General features: G+C 33.5%; 1 long non-coding RNA gene across 1 annotated transcript; it reads left to right on the forward strand.

Moving 5' to 3' along the window:
• The first annotated feature begins 950 nt into the window (after positions 1–950).
• Positions 951–14877, forward strand: LOC134249664 (uncharacterized). Its single transcript, XR_009988342.1, has 3 exons — positions 951–1469; positions 12582–12768; positions 14822–14877. It is a non-coding gene; the product is annotated as an uncharacterized LOC134249664 (long non-coding RNA).
• Positions 14878–15976: the final 1099 nt, after the last annotated feature.

Below are 15976 nucleotides of genomic sequence, written 5' to 3' on the forward strand. Positions count from 1 at the left end.
ATGTCTTTAGATTTTGCATTTGTCACTTCCGGTCGACACAGGAAGTGATGTTTTCTTTCAATAATTTTTGAAAAATTCAACCATTTTGAATAAAGGCAAATAGAACTTATATTTATATTCACAATCGTCAACAAAAAGCATCGATTGGAAGTACTTCCGGTTTATACCGGAAGTTGACGAAAAATTCAACTTTCTCTCTTGAATCAAAAGAAATAGAAAAAATAGTCTAATTTGAGTTTTTTTTTCTGTTTTTCGGCTTTGGTGTCAGCCGGAAATGAAGCCTGAATTGTCGAAAGTCGTCAAACAACGTCACTCCCGGTCAATCTGGAAGAAGTCAGCAAGTGCAAATTTTTGCGGTTTTCGACATGTTTTATTAATTAATGGCACTAAAAGCATCCAACCAAATTTCTCATCCCTCAAAATCACTTTCAGACAAACTGGAACTAGCATAAAATAGCTTATTTTAAGGTTTTGATGCAAAATTGAAATAATAAAGTCAGTCGAGGATAGCTAAAAATATTGGTATATTTCCATGATTACGAAAAAGTCTGACTGAAATAATTTCGAACTGACTAAATCTTGTCATTTGATATAAAGAGAAACAATTTCCAAGCTATATTTAATTGTGTGGGTTTTTTTTTTTTATAAAACAAATATATGAGAATCCTTACAGGAACCAAGTTGTCTACTATCATGACTATAGGAAGACTTTACTAGCTGGGCCTCTTGTACAGTTTTAAGTTGAAAGATATAGTTTTGATTCTGTGTTTCTCTGTTTTCTTTTTATTCAAATAATTCAAATCTTGTTGTACACAACAAAAGGTAAATCAAAATGTTTTCTTTTGAGGAAGTCTTTTCCGGGACCTTCTTGTTTGTAAACAACGCGCGGCATTGTGGGAAATAGGAAGGCTAAAGACCGATATACTTAAAACCTGATATGATCTTAATCAAAATTGTCGGTAAAATTTCCAAACAAATGAATTTTTGTATAGCATAATGCATCCTAGTCGAAAAGTCTTTAATTAAGTCATTTAAAGTAATCATTATTATCACTTAATTTAAAATAAAAACATCAGGTAAATATCAGGTCTTTAGTATATCCGGGTTTTAGTGTGTCCCATCGAAATCGGACACATGATGTTTACAAACTGAAATTGAGAAATGATGTGAAGTTGAACATAATTTCATCATACAAGCTGTATGTAGACATGTACGCACATTTAATCTGCAGCTATGAAGTACTTTATCAATTCTCTGGAACATTATTCTAAGCAGAATTATCCGATTTATATATTCTTGTGTGAATTGTTTACGAGGAAATTCCGACTGTCACATTAACAAGGATGAACACTCTTGTCGTCTTGACTCTGTTTCGGACTTCCCAGTGATAATTGCATCGAGTGATGAAAGAGCTGACGGTGGCATTTTAATGAATAATTGGTGTGGACTAGCTGTGACCGAGAATGAAAGTAAGAATTTTTTTACCTAAAATTTACATTACTATGGCAGCTTAGAGCTGTGATATTTTTAGAAATACACAGACACACCGATGTAATATCTGTTTTACGGTTCAGACGCTCTCTGTTAGCCTTTTAAAATCCCCACATCCCTTTATATTTTATTTAAGTACAGGTCTCTGTAAGAATCAGACAAAAGGTGAATCATGAGGGTTCTCAGAATTCGATGATTTTACACACATAGGTTTCTCTTACCCTATGAACCACGTATGTAAAGTGAAAATTATTTTGGGTCCTGGTTACTATGGAAACATGGCCAAAGAAATTTTCCCTAGCAACCGGTCAATTTTCCATGTTTATGGACAAATATATCACTAAACTTAGAGGCTTGAAATTGAATGTGAATATTACCAGAGGGGTTCTTAAATAATGTTATCATAAAGATAAACATTTCAAGTCAGTGTTTTCAATAAGATTTTCAATAGAAGGAAAAATAGATGGAATAGCAGGAAATCAGTATCGGCGAGGGGTCTGGGGGCCGCCTTAGGCCCCCAGCGGGTCCAGTGCAGAGCCCTGGTAGGGGGCCCAGGGGGGCGAAGCCCCCCGGCCGAAAACGAAAATCAACATTTTTGACTCATTTTTCTGACCTCTAAGGCCATTAAAAAAGTAATTTTTTTCACATTCTTGTCACTATCAATTATCAAATTTTACCTAAAAAAGCCAATTAAATTTTTTTTTTCCTTTTTACAGATTTGTTTGACAAGATTTTTGACATACTGTTTTTTTTCTTCCGAAAACTAAGTGTCTATAAAAACATACAGACAACTTAAGTATGAAATTCTAGTACAGACAATTGTCTGTGGTAGAATATCATATTTAAAATTCTACATATTTAGTCCCTTCCACATAAATTGGTCAGGATGTTTATTCAAAACTAAAAAAATTATTTGGTTGAAAATTTTAGATTTTTTAAACACTTGGTTATGTAGAGTACCCCCAAAAATTGAAATATTCTGTAATCTTAGACTTTTCATAAATTAATCTTTAAATTGATTTACGTTTTTGACATTTTGTGCAGATAGTCAGAACAAAATAATTAAGAAAATGGTATTTGATACAAAATACTAGTACATTAAAACCTTCCCAAATGTGAAAATGATAGTGTTCCTGTATTTCAAGAGTTCTTAGACGGATAAAAGAGAATATTTTTTTCAATTTCAGTTTGTAGAAATGCTGTAAGAATTTCTATGTCTGAGTCACGATTAAAATATTAAGACTTTTATTCGTAATTATTATGTCAGCATAACATTTGAGATTTTCAGTTTGTGGAAATTCTGTAAGAATTAGAATGGATACATGATCAATTTTCAATCGAAAATTATAAAACACAAACAAATCTTTTCGGAAGGGACTATTCTTTATGCCTCTTAATGTATGTGATCTAACACGCATGTGTTAAAGCAGCAGCACATTTCTCCACGACTTCGCTAAAATATTCGTTGTCCGCGACGCCATTACCTGACACTATCGATCTAATCAAACTTCCTTGAAAAAGAGCGCACTCAAGGGAAGCTACTCTAGATCATGGAAATAGTTGCGATAAAATCTATGAATTTTGCGTATCAGCATCGGCAAAATCCTAATGACGGAAAATTCATAGCCGGCAAAATTACTCGTACAGGCGGTTAATTTTGCCGGTTGCCGGCTCTTATTGAAAACACTGCAAGTGATAAAACCATGTAATACATACCATTTTTATTTCAAGATATTTCTTTTACGGGCAATGGAAGATATGCATGTTTTGCATTTTTTGCTGATTCAGCATTTTTGTTAATTTGGGCAATTTTCAAGGCCATATATCTCGAACTTCTTGCACAATACAAGAGTATGGTATATTTTACATAAAGGCAGAGGAATATCCTTTTTGGAATTTAAATTCAAAAACGTGTGTTTTTTAATATTTACAATTGGTTGCCTAGCAACAAAAATGGATGTTTTGATTAAGAGAAAGAGACAAATTGTCAAATATGCGAGTTATTTATGGAATTAAATCTTATCGGTGGATACCAAAATCAATTTTTAAAGTAAAAACATATTTCTGAGACTTCTTCATGAATCCAGGAATATTTTGCATATACTTATCACCATAGTAACAGAAAATTCCCCATAGCAACAAAAAAAATAAATCCACTTTTGACATGCACTCATTCACAGATTTGATTATTTTCGTCTAGAATTAAATGATGATTTGGTAAATATTAAAAAATAGTGTTGAACTTTGATCTTATTTAATGCATAGCAATATTACTAAGCTTATAACGTTAATAAAATTATACACTACAAGGAGCTAAAGTTATTTTCTAAAGTCTCTGTACATAAGCATTTTAAGACCAATTCTCCGTAATTATCAAAATTGGTTGGCAACGCATACTTACAGATTTGAATTTTTTCTGTCATAATTTTAAACAAATGTGTGATTGATTGTGAAATGTAGAAGTATTTTTGAATTATAACCTCGGTTCACCATTGCCATGGAAACGGGATACAGACTTTCTCATTTCTGTAAATCATGAAAATCTGCTCTTTTCATGAAGATGTCCAGAAATGAGAGGAGATAATTAAATTTGTGTATAATTTTTTTGAAACCAGTGCTAGAGATTCAAACAACAATGGTTACGGTTCAATTTTCATTTCACACTTGTTAGTGGTCATGCTAGGTACTCGAAAATATCAAAATATGGTAAATTTTGATGTTTTTAAATGCTTAAGACAAAAAATACAATCATTTACAAATTAAGCATAGAAAAAGGAAGGTCAACATTTTATTACATTAAACATTTTAAATAAAAATTCGGTGGGCAAATGATATGCATAAAAGAATTTTAAAGGTGAATATTAATTTTTTCTGCATTTTGAAGCATTTTTGCTTCCCAATTACTTCCCTTGGTTTACTCTCTAAATGATTTTTTAATAAATAATTATTACACGCCGGGAGCAAGCCCCTGTGCTTTTTTCTTTCCATTTTTTGGCTTTCATGCATTTAACCGAGATTCCTCTGCTTTGAAAATTGTGACACCTGAGGGGGCCTCTGCCCTGACTCTCCCCCGACCCCGGTACATTTCGCAATAAAAATATTACCTTACCAGTACATGTAAAAGCACGTTGATGAGAGACAATGTAGACATATGTCAGGTCAGACAGTGACAGACACAATCTCTATATAACACTGTATATATACTCAGAGTAGCTTGCTTAGACGGGTTAGATGTTCAAACTAGCATGATTTACAATTTTTACCAGTTTTCTTCATGAGCAATCTTTTTATGAATTTAAAAAATGAATCTTGGTGCACAGGGACTTGCTCCCGGTGTTTAAAAAATATTTATTGAAATATCATTGTTTGTATAATTGGTATGTGATACATGTATTTTTATTTATTTTTTGTTTACAATAAAAGCACACCTTCAGCTAGCACCAAATTTTATTTCAATGCAATAATACATTTTCTTTATTTCCCTTAACTGTAACTGTAAATTTGGGGGGGGGGGTCTTCTAATAAACATTTCCTACAGTAATTTTACGTTCGAAAAAACTGGGGGGGGGGGCAGCCCCCACCCCTTGGGCCCCCTGTTGCTACATCCTTTGTTTGAAACAATTGTCCAAATTGGGTATAATAAAACTACAATACATCAATAGGGAATCAATGCCCTAAGCAGGACAAATACAGAAAAAGTGCCTGCAATTGTCCAAAGTCAATACTTGCCATATAAATGTGGGACAAAAAAAATATAGCCTAATATTTTGTACTGTAAATTTCTATCCCTAGCGTTCATAGCATTATTGATCACTTTGCATGAGATGATATATTTTTACCAAGCAATGGATTTCGAAAATCAACATACATCTTTCGAAGTCTGCAGTCGTCCGCGTGGCGCAGTGGTTAAAGCGTCTGCTCGAGAGTCGCAAAGGAGTCAATCCTTACGTCCAGGGTTCGAATCCCACTGTGGGACATGGAGACTGGTCCTTCGGATGAGACCATATAAACCAAGGTCCCGTGTCGCAGTAAGTGCTGGCATGAAAAATGATCCCTCCCTGCTCAATGGCCCTCAGTGCCAAGTATATGACAAAATTTGCAGCTCTCCACCGTCTCCATGTGAGTGAAAAATTCTCGAGAGAGAGACGTTTAACAATATACACAATCAATCAATTGAAGTGTACAAATTCTCTTTAATTTTGTGTGGTATTTTTTTTTTAACTTGAAAAACATTAATTTCAAAAGATAAATCAAACTGTTTTTGTAACTTACAATAATATATAGTGTTACTTGAAAGGAGGGATGTTTTGATGTATTCAATAGGTATACCCATATACATCAATACACTAAAAATTGTACAACAAAACATAATTATATCTGCACCCCGCACTATGTACCCTTTTCAAAATACATATAACATTATGGTAATATATATTGTGAATTAGGTGAATTTCCTCTTGAACTGGTCAGGGAAAAGAAAATCCTTAAATATTTTTTTTTTCTTTTTAAGTAGTGACTAGTGATAATTGTATTCTTCAAGTATGTCTCCTAAAAAGGACAGAAAATAATGATGACTGCATTGTAAATATTAAAAGTGATTTTCATTGGCTAGGCTTTGCAAAATTGTACATGTTAGATAGAAACTGTAACACAGTGTACATATGTACTATACTCCCGAAGACCAAGTGCCCTAAGTTACTTACCGGTAGTCATGTTATTGCACAGAATAAAAAAGAATTATGTAATCTAGGAAAATTTGTGCAACTAGCGAGTGCATCAAGAATAGTGCCTTTCACTTGTTTATACATTATAGAAAATATAATATGTGCTGTACATGTTGCATGTTAAGCTCATCATTATATTTGTTATTAAAAATGTATAATTGTGAGATATATGTCCCTTTAACTTCAATAAACTGAACTAAACTGAGATAAAATAAATAGAATTCCTAATGCCATCAATGTATCTTAATTTTCAAAGAATACATTCATTTCCAAATGTTTGAATTTATATAAAAAAAATGTTTTTTTTATATTTGCAAAATCTGATTTCTACTTCGTGCACTATTTAGAATACCAGTACCCACTAGATTTTCTGACTTCAGCCTAAATTTGCATGTTTCATTAGCTATCTGTTTACTTTACTAAAATTGGGCTAGTGCTCCTATCTTGAGAGAAAAAAACAGGGTGGGGTTGGGTTGGGGGTGGGGGGCAGTAGAAGGAAGGGGGTCCAAGACTGCACTAAAGTCCCCATTGGGTTTAGGGCATGGGACTAGTGGGGGTCCACAAATGAAAGATGTTTTTTTCCTTGATTTTAGGATAGTGGACATATAAATTTTATACACATTAGTGTAAATGTACAAAATCTTCAAACGGGAGGGTGGATGACCGGCACACCGGCACTGGATCTGCATTTGTGACATGTATACATCCCTAGGACCTTGCAACACCACAACACCAACAACATAAGAAAATTTGATCATTATCTTCTTTTCCGTGTAACCACGGAAACAAAGTACCAGTGGTTTAAAGTAATATCTTGCTGCTTTTGGAATTTGCTTTCTTGGGTACTATTTACATGTTCTCATAAATAGGCACTGTCAGAAGGGTATATAAACAGTTCGATTTTGTGACACCTGATTGCACACTCAAAACTCGTGGCCAACATGTAGTACTCCTTGCGTGGTCTTAGATTTTTTGCGTTTTTTCCTTGTTTTATGTGCATTTTCTGTTTGTAAATGATGTATCGACCTCTATTTTTCATGATACTTTTGTCCTGTTTTGGAAAAAGTACGTTAACTTTGATAATTTCATCGCGACCGAGTAGCACGGCTATGTAAATTTGTAAGATGTACGTCTACACTTGTCGGATCTCTACAGCAAAATACATTGAACTGATAAGCGATCTGCTCCTTATATATGGGTTGTAGGGAGAGCATTGAAGAACAGGAAATATTGCGGACTTTGCCTTTTTACGATTAGTGTTCAGCTTTAATCAAGAAACTTGTTATTTGACTCACCTTAAATAGTACTTATCTGGAAGAACTTAAGTTACATTGGATACATGTATCACTTAAGAAATAAGACGTACCCCCTCCCTTTTAGGGGTAGGTCGGGACCACAAATATATTTAAGCTTTCCAAGCCTGAACTGATTTTTGCTTTGATCCCTGCTACGGTGCTCAGGTGAGGGATGTGGTCCCTGGGCCTTTTGTTTCAAATTTTAACTGATGCACATTTTTTTCTGCTTAATTCCCTAGCACTGCTCTTTTTGGAAGAATAAAGTTTGAAAATTTTGAAATGTGAAAATCTATATTAATTATGTCTATTTATGACCAAAACAATGTGTTTATATTGATCATCTGAGTGAGTTATATAGAAATGTGATTTTTTTTAAATATAGGATAAAATAAAAACATGCATATTTATACAGTTGAAGGCTTGCTTTGGTTTCGTCCCTGGAAAATGTTTCAAGGCTCTTTTCTCTAATATTTTGTTGTACATTTATTTCAACCCCTTTACATGTAACTGTGAGATTGAGATTGAAAGAAAACTCGTCTAACTTTTATTGCCTGGAACCTTGCCACTTGTTTGTTTATAGGTACAAATGTTAACTATAACACTCTACACATGTTAAAAAATGCCATATGGCGCTTAATAACTTTTCATGATTGCTACATGCTCATTGTTGTTGCCATGTGTAAACGTTAAAAACATTCTGAGATTATTGCATAAGCAATGCTAGTCCGAAAAATCTGACGTTTTCCTGGTTTTTTTTTACGATTTTGATACTTTACATGCCAGGAAAACGTCAGATTTTTTGGACTAAAGCAATGCATGCCCCTACCGGTTTCTCTAGAATGTCATTTTATAATATGCAAAAGTTATGACCATGCTAAAGTGTTTGATGTTAAAAATTTTGAGGTTATGCATGCCTTTAATCTAAAAAAAAAAATAAAACGCATAAAGACGGAAATTTAACTCATTTTTTTTTAAACATCTTCTTTTGGCTTCATCATCATTCATGTTCACCATGTTGACCTTTGGAATTTAGCACAGCACGAACCCGATCTTAAACCATTATGAAAAAAATTAAAACGCCATAAATCTATCAAAAATCAATGAAGCGTAACAACATTCAAACTTGATCTGTGACTTACCAAGATACACTCACATGCCGAAATTCAGCTTAATATCTGCAAGCGTTTAGAAAATAAGTGTGGAAACCCAAGTAGAAGAGACTTACAGACAGATATAGGGACAGCTAGACCGACGCACAGACTCAGAGGAAACCTATAGCCCCCTCCAGTTTCATGGGTTGGGGACTAATAAAGTACAAAAAATGTACTGATGCTCTTAAATCACTGTGGTCTGTCAAACACTGAATAATCTTTACAAACATATATGAGTGCATGTCAAAAGTGGATTTATTTTCTTTGTTGCTAAGGGAAATTTTCTGTTACTATGGCGATAAGTATATGCAAAATATTCCTGGATTCATGAAGAAGTCTCAGAAATATGTTTTTACTTTAAAAATTGATTTTGGTATCCACCGATAAGATTTAATTCCATAAATAACTCGCATATTTGACAATTTGTCTCTTTCTCTTAATCAAAACATCCATTTTTGTTGCTAGGCAACCAATTGTAAATATTAAAAAACACACGTTTTTGAATTTAAATTCCAAAAAGGATATTCCTCTGCCTTTATGTAAAATATACCATACTCTTGTATTGTGCAAGAAGTTTGAGATATATGGCCTTGAAAATTGCCCAAATTAACAAAAATGCTGAATCAGCAAAAAATGCAAAACATGCATATCTTCCATTGCCTGTAAAAGAAATATCTTGAAATAAAAATGGTATGTATTACATGGTTTTATCACTTGAAATGTTTATCTTTATGATAACATTATTTAAGAACCCCTCTGGTAATATTCACATTCAATTTCAAGCCTCTAATTTTAGTGATATATTTGTCCATAAACATGGAAAATTGACCGGTTGCTAGGGAAAATTTCTTTGGCCATGTTTCCATAGTAACCAGGACCCAAAATAATTTTCACTTTACATACGTGGTTCATAGGGTAAGAGAAACCTATGTGTGTAAAATCATCGAATTCTGAGAACCCTCATGATTCACTTTTATACACATATTGTCTGATTCTTACAGAGACCTGTACTTAAATATATGTGAACATGTAATTTCAACAAGACTCGCTTTCAAAACCAAAAATGCAAAAATTCAACACAACACTATCCATCATAGTGATACTCTAATTCACACTACACTTATTGTTACAGTGTATATTCTTCAACTAATATGTTGCCAGTGCGACTGTTAGGGTGAGGGCAGACACTTATTCAGTTTTAATTTAGATCGGGCCTGTCAAACAGCAATTGAAATTTGGTGCATTGATGCCCTGTTCCATCTTCGCTAGCCAAGGGTTTCTGATACGCTACTCTCCTCATAAACCCTTAAATTGGCATACGGTGAAGTTAAAAGACGGGATTGTTTTCCATCACGTGATCTCGAATCTATAAGGTACGCACAGATTGCATCATCGCCAGAAATAAAGATACGTGTTAAAAAAAATTAAATCAAAGTTTTTTAAAGAGTACCGTAATTAGGGGAGTATAATACGCATTGATGTAAAATACGCACCCCCCTTTTTGAGTTTGAAACTGGAGAAAAAAACGCACTTCGGATGTATTATACGCAACAGAAAAATTTACCAAGCAATGTTCTGAACTATGAAAATCACGGTAATTTGTTACGAAAATTGGCGCGAGGATTAGGTGTCAAAAATTTACTGAACACACTTTTTTTAAAATACACACTTTATAACTTTCTCTTAATCCTGACATTCCGTATCTCGGCAATCTGGAGAAAATTATTTATTCATTAATTTCAACAAAGCACAAGATAATGTTGCGTAAAAATGTTAACAGATTTTTTTAAAGAATAGTTACGGTGATTTTGAAATTATGCGTCGCCATATTCTTAGATGAAATAATTTTATTTTAACAAAGCAAGAGATATTGTCGAAAGTTTTATCAGTTGTCATATTTAATTTTGGTTCTAGATAATCATGCTTAAAATTATCTTACAATATTTTAACAGGAAACGAAATTGAAACATCAAAGTATTTATTTCTTTAACAAGACTACGATTTTCCTCTTCTGAATCTTCGCGGATATCTTATTTTCTAAATGATACCACTTTTATTAAAAGTTTTAGCATAATTTATATTTCATTTCTCAACTCTCAATTATTTAAACAAGAGGCCGATAAGTATAAGATAAGGTAAAATTACATTTAACAAGTGTTTAATTGTTTAAGTGCCGTAATCAACACATGCTCACCATGCTCAAACATACGAAAGGTCATAAACCGACCCCCAATTTTTAACAAAGAAAATAATCACAGCAATTAACATGGCAGTAAATAATCAGTGCTCTAACTGTAAAAACATTGCTTTGGAGTCGGTAGACAATTAATTGCCCCGAGGGGTGTTGATAGGTAATTATCATTTGACCAGCGCACGTGTGTCACAACATTGGCTTCCTTTCATTGGGACGTATTGAGGGGTGTTAATATTGTTGCAGATTATCACTGAGTTATTTTAAACCTAAAATTAATATTTATTTCATTGTATTTCATTAAAAAATGATTTATTACTTTGTCTGGCAGATAAGGTGCATGTGCACTTTCATTCCGGAAGCACGTGACATAGCTATGAGTGAACGTCTAAAAATAACATCGGTAATGGCGGCCTCCTCGGAGACAATCAACATGCAGCTCAAATTACTTTTAACTTACTTTTTCATGTTATTTGGGCATAAAAAGATTATGAAAGTGACATTTATAAGAAGCATACCTTCCAACAATAACTTTCCGAAGTTTAAAATATGGCAATTAACAAAAGAAATTGCATGTGTCTCTAGGTAATACTACGGTATGTACGTATGATAGCCGTGTTGCACCTGAAAGAAAAACTTGTCAAAATCCCATTGTGATGTAAAATACGCATCCCTTTCTCACAGAAATTTATTTTAGGAAAAAAATGCGTATTATACTCCCCTAATTACGGTAATTAAGAAGCAATAATTGAGTTATGTTTATTCATTATTTATAGAACAAATCTGAAGCTTCAATGTAGATTCCTATATAATCACATATTTAGAAGATATTGGATGACACCTGGTCATGATGCATGGCTATTCATAGAATTGAATGTTATCTTACAGATCGTTGTTTACTTCCGTTTTTCATTTCCGAGATTAAAGAGTGAAGATGCATCCCAAACGCAAATTTCGTCATTTACAAAAAACAATTGCTGATTGGTCGACCTGGGTGTACTGAAATCCAATTAGAACTCTGGTAAAAAATCCCCATTTCTATGAACACTGTAGGACAAGGGTTTATGAGGAGAGTAGCGTATCAGAAACCCTTGGCTAGCGAAGATGGCCCTGTTCACACAGAGAGTTTAATTAGTTTACTTTGCGACAAATTACTGCGAATTTAACTCTTCATGTGAACAGGGCACTACTAAGACTCTGAAGTCACATGACGTCGTAGTGTAAGTTAGGCCTACCGGTACATTTGCAGTCTAAAGCTTGAATAGTGCTGACTTAAATGAATTAAGAATTTCTTCTTTTTTTTTCACTATTTAACTGCAATTTATCAATTAGATCAAGGTGAGTTTATTTTTTTGAAACTTTCAAGTTTTAGTCATGCTTACAAGAATATAGCTTAAAAAAGCAAAGCACTGTGGGTCCAAAGTTACTGTAGGAAAAAAGTTGTATGGATCAACGTGCAAGTTATAATTTTCTCATCGCCAAGGCATTGTCATAAGAGCTCGCATTATGAGCAGCGCTTTGTGCTGCTGTCTGTACTCACTATAAATAGCTGTTCAAACAAAGTGTTTAGTATCATAATTTAATTGATAAAAAATTGCACAAATGTTGATCAGTTAAATTGCAAAGGAAAATTAAAAAAAAAAGTTGTAATAATGTAAAGTTTGCATTTTTCCTGTGATAAGACTCAGGAGTGGTTTGTTTGTTTATTGGCCTATCAATCATTTTTCAGTCATTTTATGATGCCACCGCTTGGGATAGTAAGCTGCAAATATAGACTTGCACTCAGCATTTATTGCCTTTGAGAAGTAAGGGATCCTTTTTGTGCCATTTCCAACTGTGACACAGAATCTCGGTTTATACAGTCTCATCAGAGTAACCTGTCTCAAGCATTTAGCAATGGGATTGGAACCTTCGAGGTAAGGAATAGCTTCTTATAGATACTTTGATTGATAATATTATTTGAGAATTTTCACTCATTTAGAGATGTTAATATATACTGGTGAATAGCTTCAATTTAGACCTTTACTTGGCTACTTGCAACTAGGGTCATTGTCCTAACATCTACTGTGAGGTTTTTAAGGTCTCATTCACTTCAAATGCTTGTTGCATGGTTAAGGTACATTACTGCATGCATGTTTTTGTCTTAGGTTTGATGCAGTGAATTAGAATCAAACCTGGCTTCATGATTATACAAAGCGAATGCCCTACCACTAGGCTACCAAAACAGACAATGATGTATTTGGTTATATAGTAAAAAACGCTAATAGGCGAACAATTATAATGAATAGAAGCTTATAGAAAATTGAGTTTAATTCTTCGTCTTTTAAAAACATACGGAAAATTAAATGAAAACAAGATGTGTTTGTGAAACACTATGCATCCAGCGGCAACAAAATTTAAAAAAAAAAGGTTTTTTTTAGCATAAAGGTCACAGTCAAGGTCACAAGGTCATTGACTTTTGTGTCATTTGAAAGAGCTTAATTAGTGGAGTATATATACCAAATATGCAGTCTCTGCCTCTCATGGTTCAAAAGTAACAGTGAAGGTTAAAAAAACTATTTTTTTGTTTTTAGCATATGGGTCACAATCAAGGTCACAAGGTCATTGACCTTGGTGTCATTGAAAAGAACTTAATTAGTGAAGTATGCATATTTATGACAAAGGTTAAAGTTTGCATTCAAAAAGCTACTTTTAGTATATAGGTCACATTCAAGGTCACAAGGTCATTGACCATGGTAATATTTGAAAGAGCTTAATCAGTGGAATAGGCATACTAGATATGAAGTCTGTATCTTTCATGGTTGAAAAGTTATGCCTTATGGCAAAGGTTCAAGTTTGCAGACAAACAGAAAGACAGGACAAAAACAATGTACGCCCCGGATCTCTGGATGCATAAAAATGATTTACATGTACCCTGGTACATGTACTTTTACAAAAAACATAGCTAGTCGGTTAGGAAAAATATGGTGTCCTGAAAAGGCAATTTGTAAATTAAAGTGTAAAAGCGTGCTAGGAACAATGTCGGGCTAAGGCAACTTAAAACAACATGCAGTTGTGCTGACACAAAATATGCTACCATGCTAACACAACTTTACAAAATCTATTTTGTGTAAGCTTGACAGCATGGTGTAAACATCCTGCTGAAACATTGTTACAAACACACAAGTACATTGTCACCATGTTGTTATAAGCACACTAACCCATTGTCATAAGGGTGGTAGCACATTTTTACTTCACACTAGTGTGTAAGTGTCCTAAGCATGTTTGTCATAAAATTAGTAGCATAGTGTTATACTGTAAATGTATTACATTCAGCAGTGTATTCTATTCAGCGATTTTGGCGGAGAGCAGATTCAGCTAATTGTCTAAATGTCTTGTATATTAACTTTCATAACTAGCAAATTCAGAGAGTGCTAAATCAAATCTATGCTAACTTGTTAAAAATTGAATCTCCAACAAATATCGTACAAGCCAAATGTAATACATTTACAGTTATTTAGCTAGAGCCACATTGTTACTTTGCGCTAGCTCATTGTTCCTTATGCGATAGTGTTTTGTCACTTCATTAGTGCATTGTTCCTAATGTGCTGAAACACCTTTACGAATGGCCTTATCCTGACACATGAAAAATCATAACTGTATACATTCTTTCTGACTGATTAGTCGGTTAAAAACTGTTAACCAAAACCATTCCTAAAAAATTTAGACATGAACAAGTAATGTACATTTTCTTTATTTGAAATCATGAAAAACTAATATGTTATTTTATTACATCTTCAAATGACTGCCTGTAAACCTCTATTCATCATGTTCATAAGTATAATTATACTTACAGAGTACTTTTACAAATAATACACATGAAGAAAATGTAACAGTATCTTTGAACTCAGATTGATGGTTTATCTTATCCTATAAGTTACACTTTAAAAAAAAAAAGTTCAATAAAAAATTTCAATTTCTTTTTGATAGGTGTGACTGTCATCTGAGTACTGACATTTGATGCCAAGCATGATTATGATTTGCCAGAAAAGCTTCTGTTGGGAGATAACAAAGAATAAACAGCACAATGAAATTGAAACAGTCAATTCTCAGTTTAAGAAGATAACTTTAAGTATATCATGTTTTAAGTTTTGATGAATCCAAAAATATTATCAATTGCTTTCAGTTTTTCAAGAAAAATAGATTTTGTTACAGAATCTATGTTTAAGTTTGGAATAAATCTTCTTTTTAAATATGTGTCAGATCTTTCATTTTAACATCTGTATTTAGGTCTTCCGCTTCCTAGGGAAAAAATACCAATTTTAATGGTCAAGATGATCTTCAGCGGCAATATATAAGATCTTATATGTGTATTTTTACCGTATAATTGAAGGAAAGTTGCTATTTAGGTATAAACATCTAAAGCATAACATATGTGCATGATTCAGCACAAAGGACATGTTATACCCTCCACTTGAAAAGCGGAAGGGTATATATGTAGTAATCGTTAATTCTGTCCGTCCGTCTGTTACGCTTTTGGGTACCCATCTCTTATCCGCAACTCCTCATATACCACTGAATGAAATTTGATGAAACTTTTACAGAATCTTTATTTCATATTGCCATTGTGCACCTCCTATTTTACTTTTTGATCTGACACATATTTTGGGTTTTCTGGCCACAGCAAAACATGGACTTTGCCATTATAACCAAACGGGAGGTGGGGGTATCATTTAGTGAGCTCATCGCTCACAGTACCTCTAGTTTCAAACATAATATGAAAGAGATGTCCAGCTACATTTCAAAGTCAACAAAGCACTAACTCTGTATACAGTTTAGCTCTTATGAGCTAAAGCTATAGTAATTTTTTTTTAAAATTAAAATTCACACATTATCATCTTTGTCTTAAATTCTTCAGAATTTTATTTTCTACCCGAAACCACCGGACAAATTTAAGCTTAACTTGGCACACAGCATTCTGTAGTGTAGGGAAATAAGATTTGTTCAAATGAAAAGCAATGCTTTCAAAAGGAGATCTCTTTGTTGAATGCCCTGTTCAGAGAATTTCACTACACTCCTATTGAGATACCACCATTTGGTAGTGGAGGGCTGCAAATTAGAGACATACACAACACATTCCTATGT

This window comes from Saccostrea cucullata, unplaced genomic scaffold, assembly GCF_032062105.1.
Source record: "Saccostrea cucullata isolate Sc308-1 unplaced genomic scaffold, CSIRO_AGI_Scuc_v1 ctg1424, whole genome shotgun sequence".
In the NCBI taxonomy this organism is placed as follows: domain Eukaryota; kingdom Metazoa; phylum Mollusca; class Bivalvia; order Ostreida; family Ostreidae; genus Saccostrea; species Saccostrea cuccullata.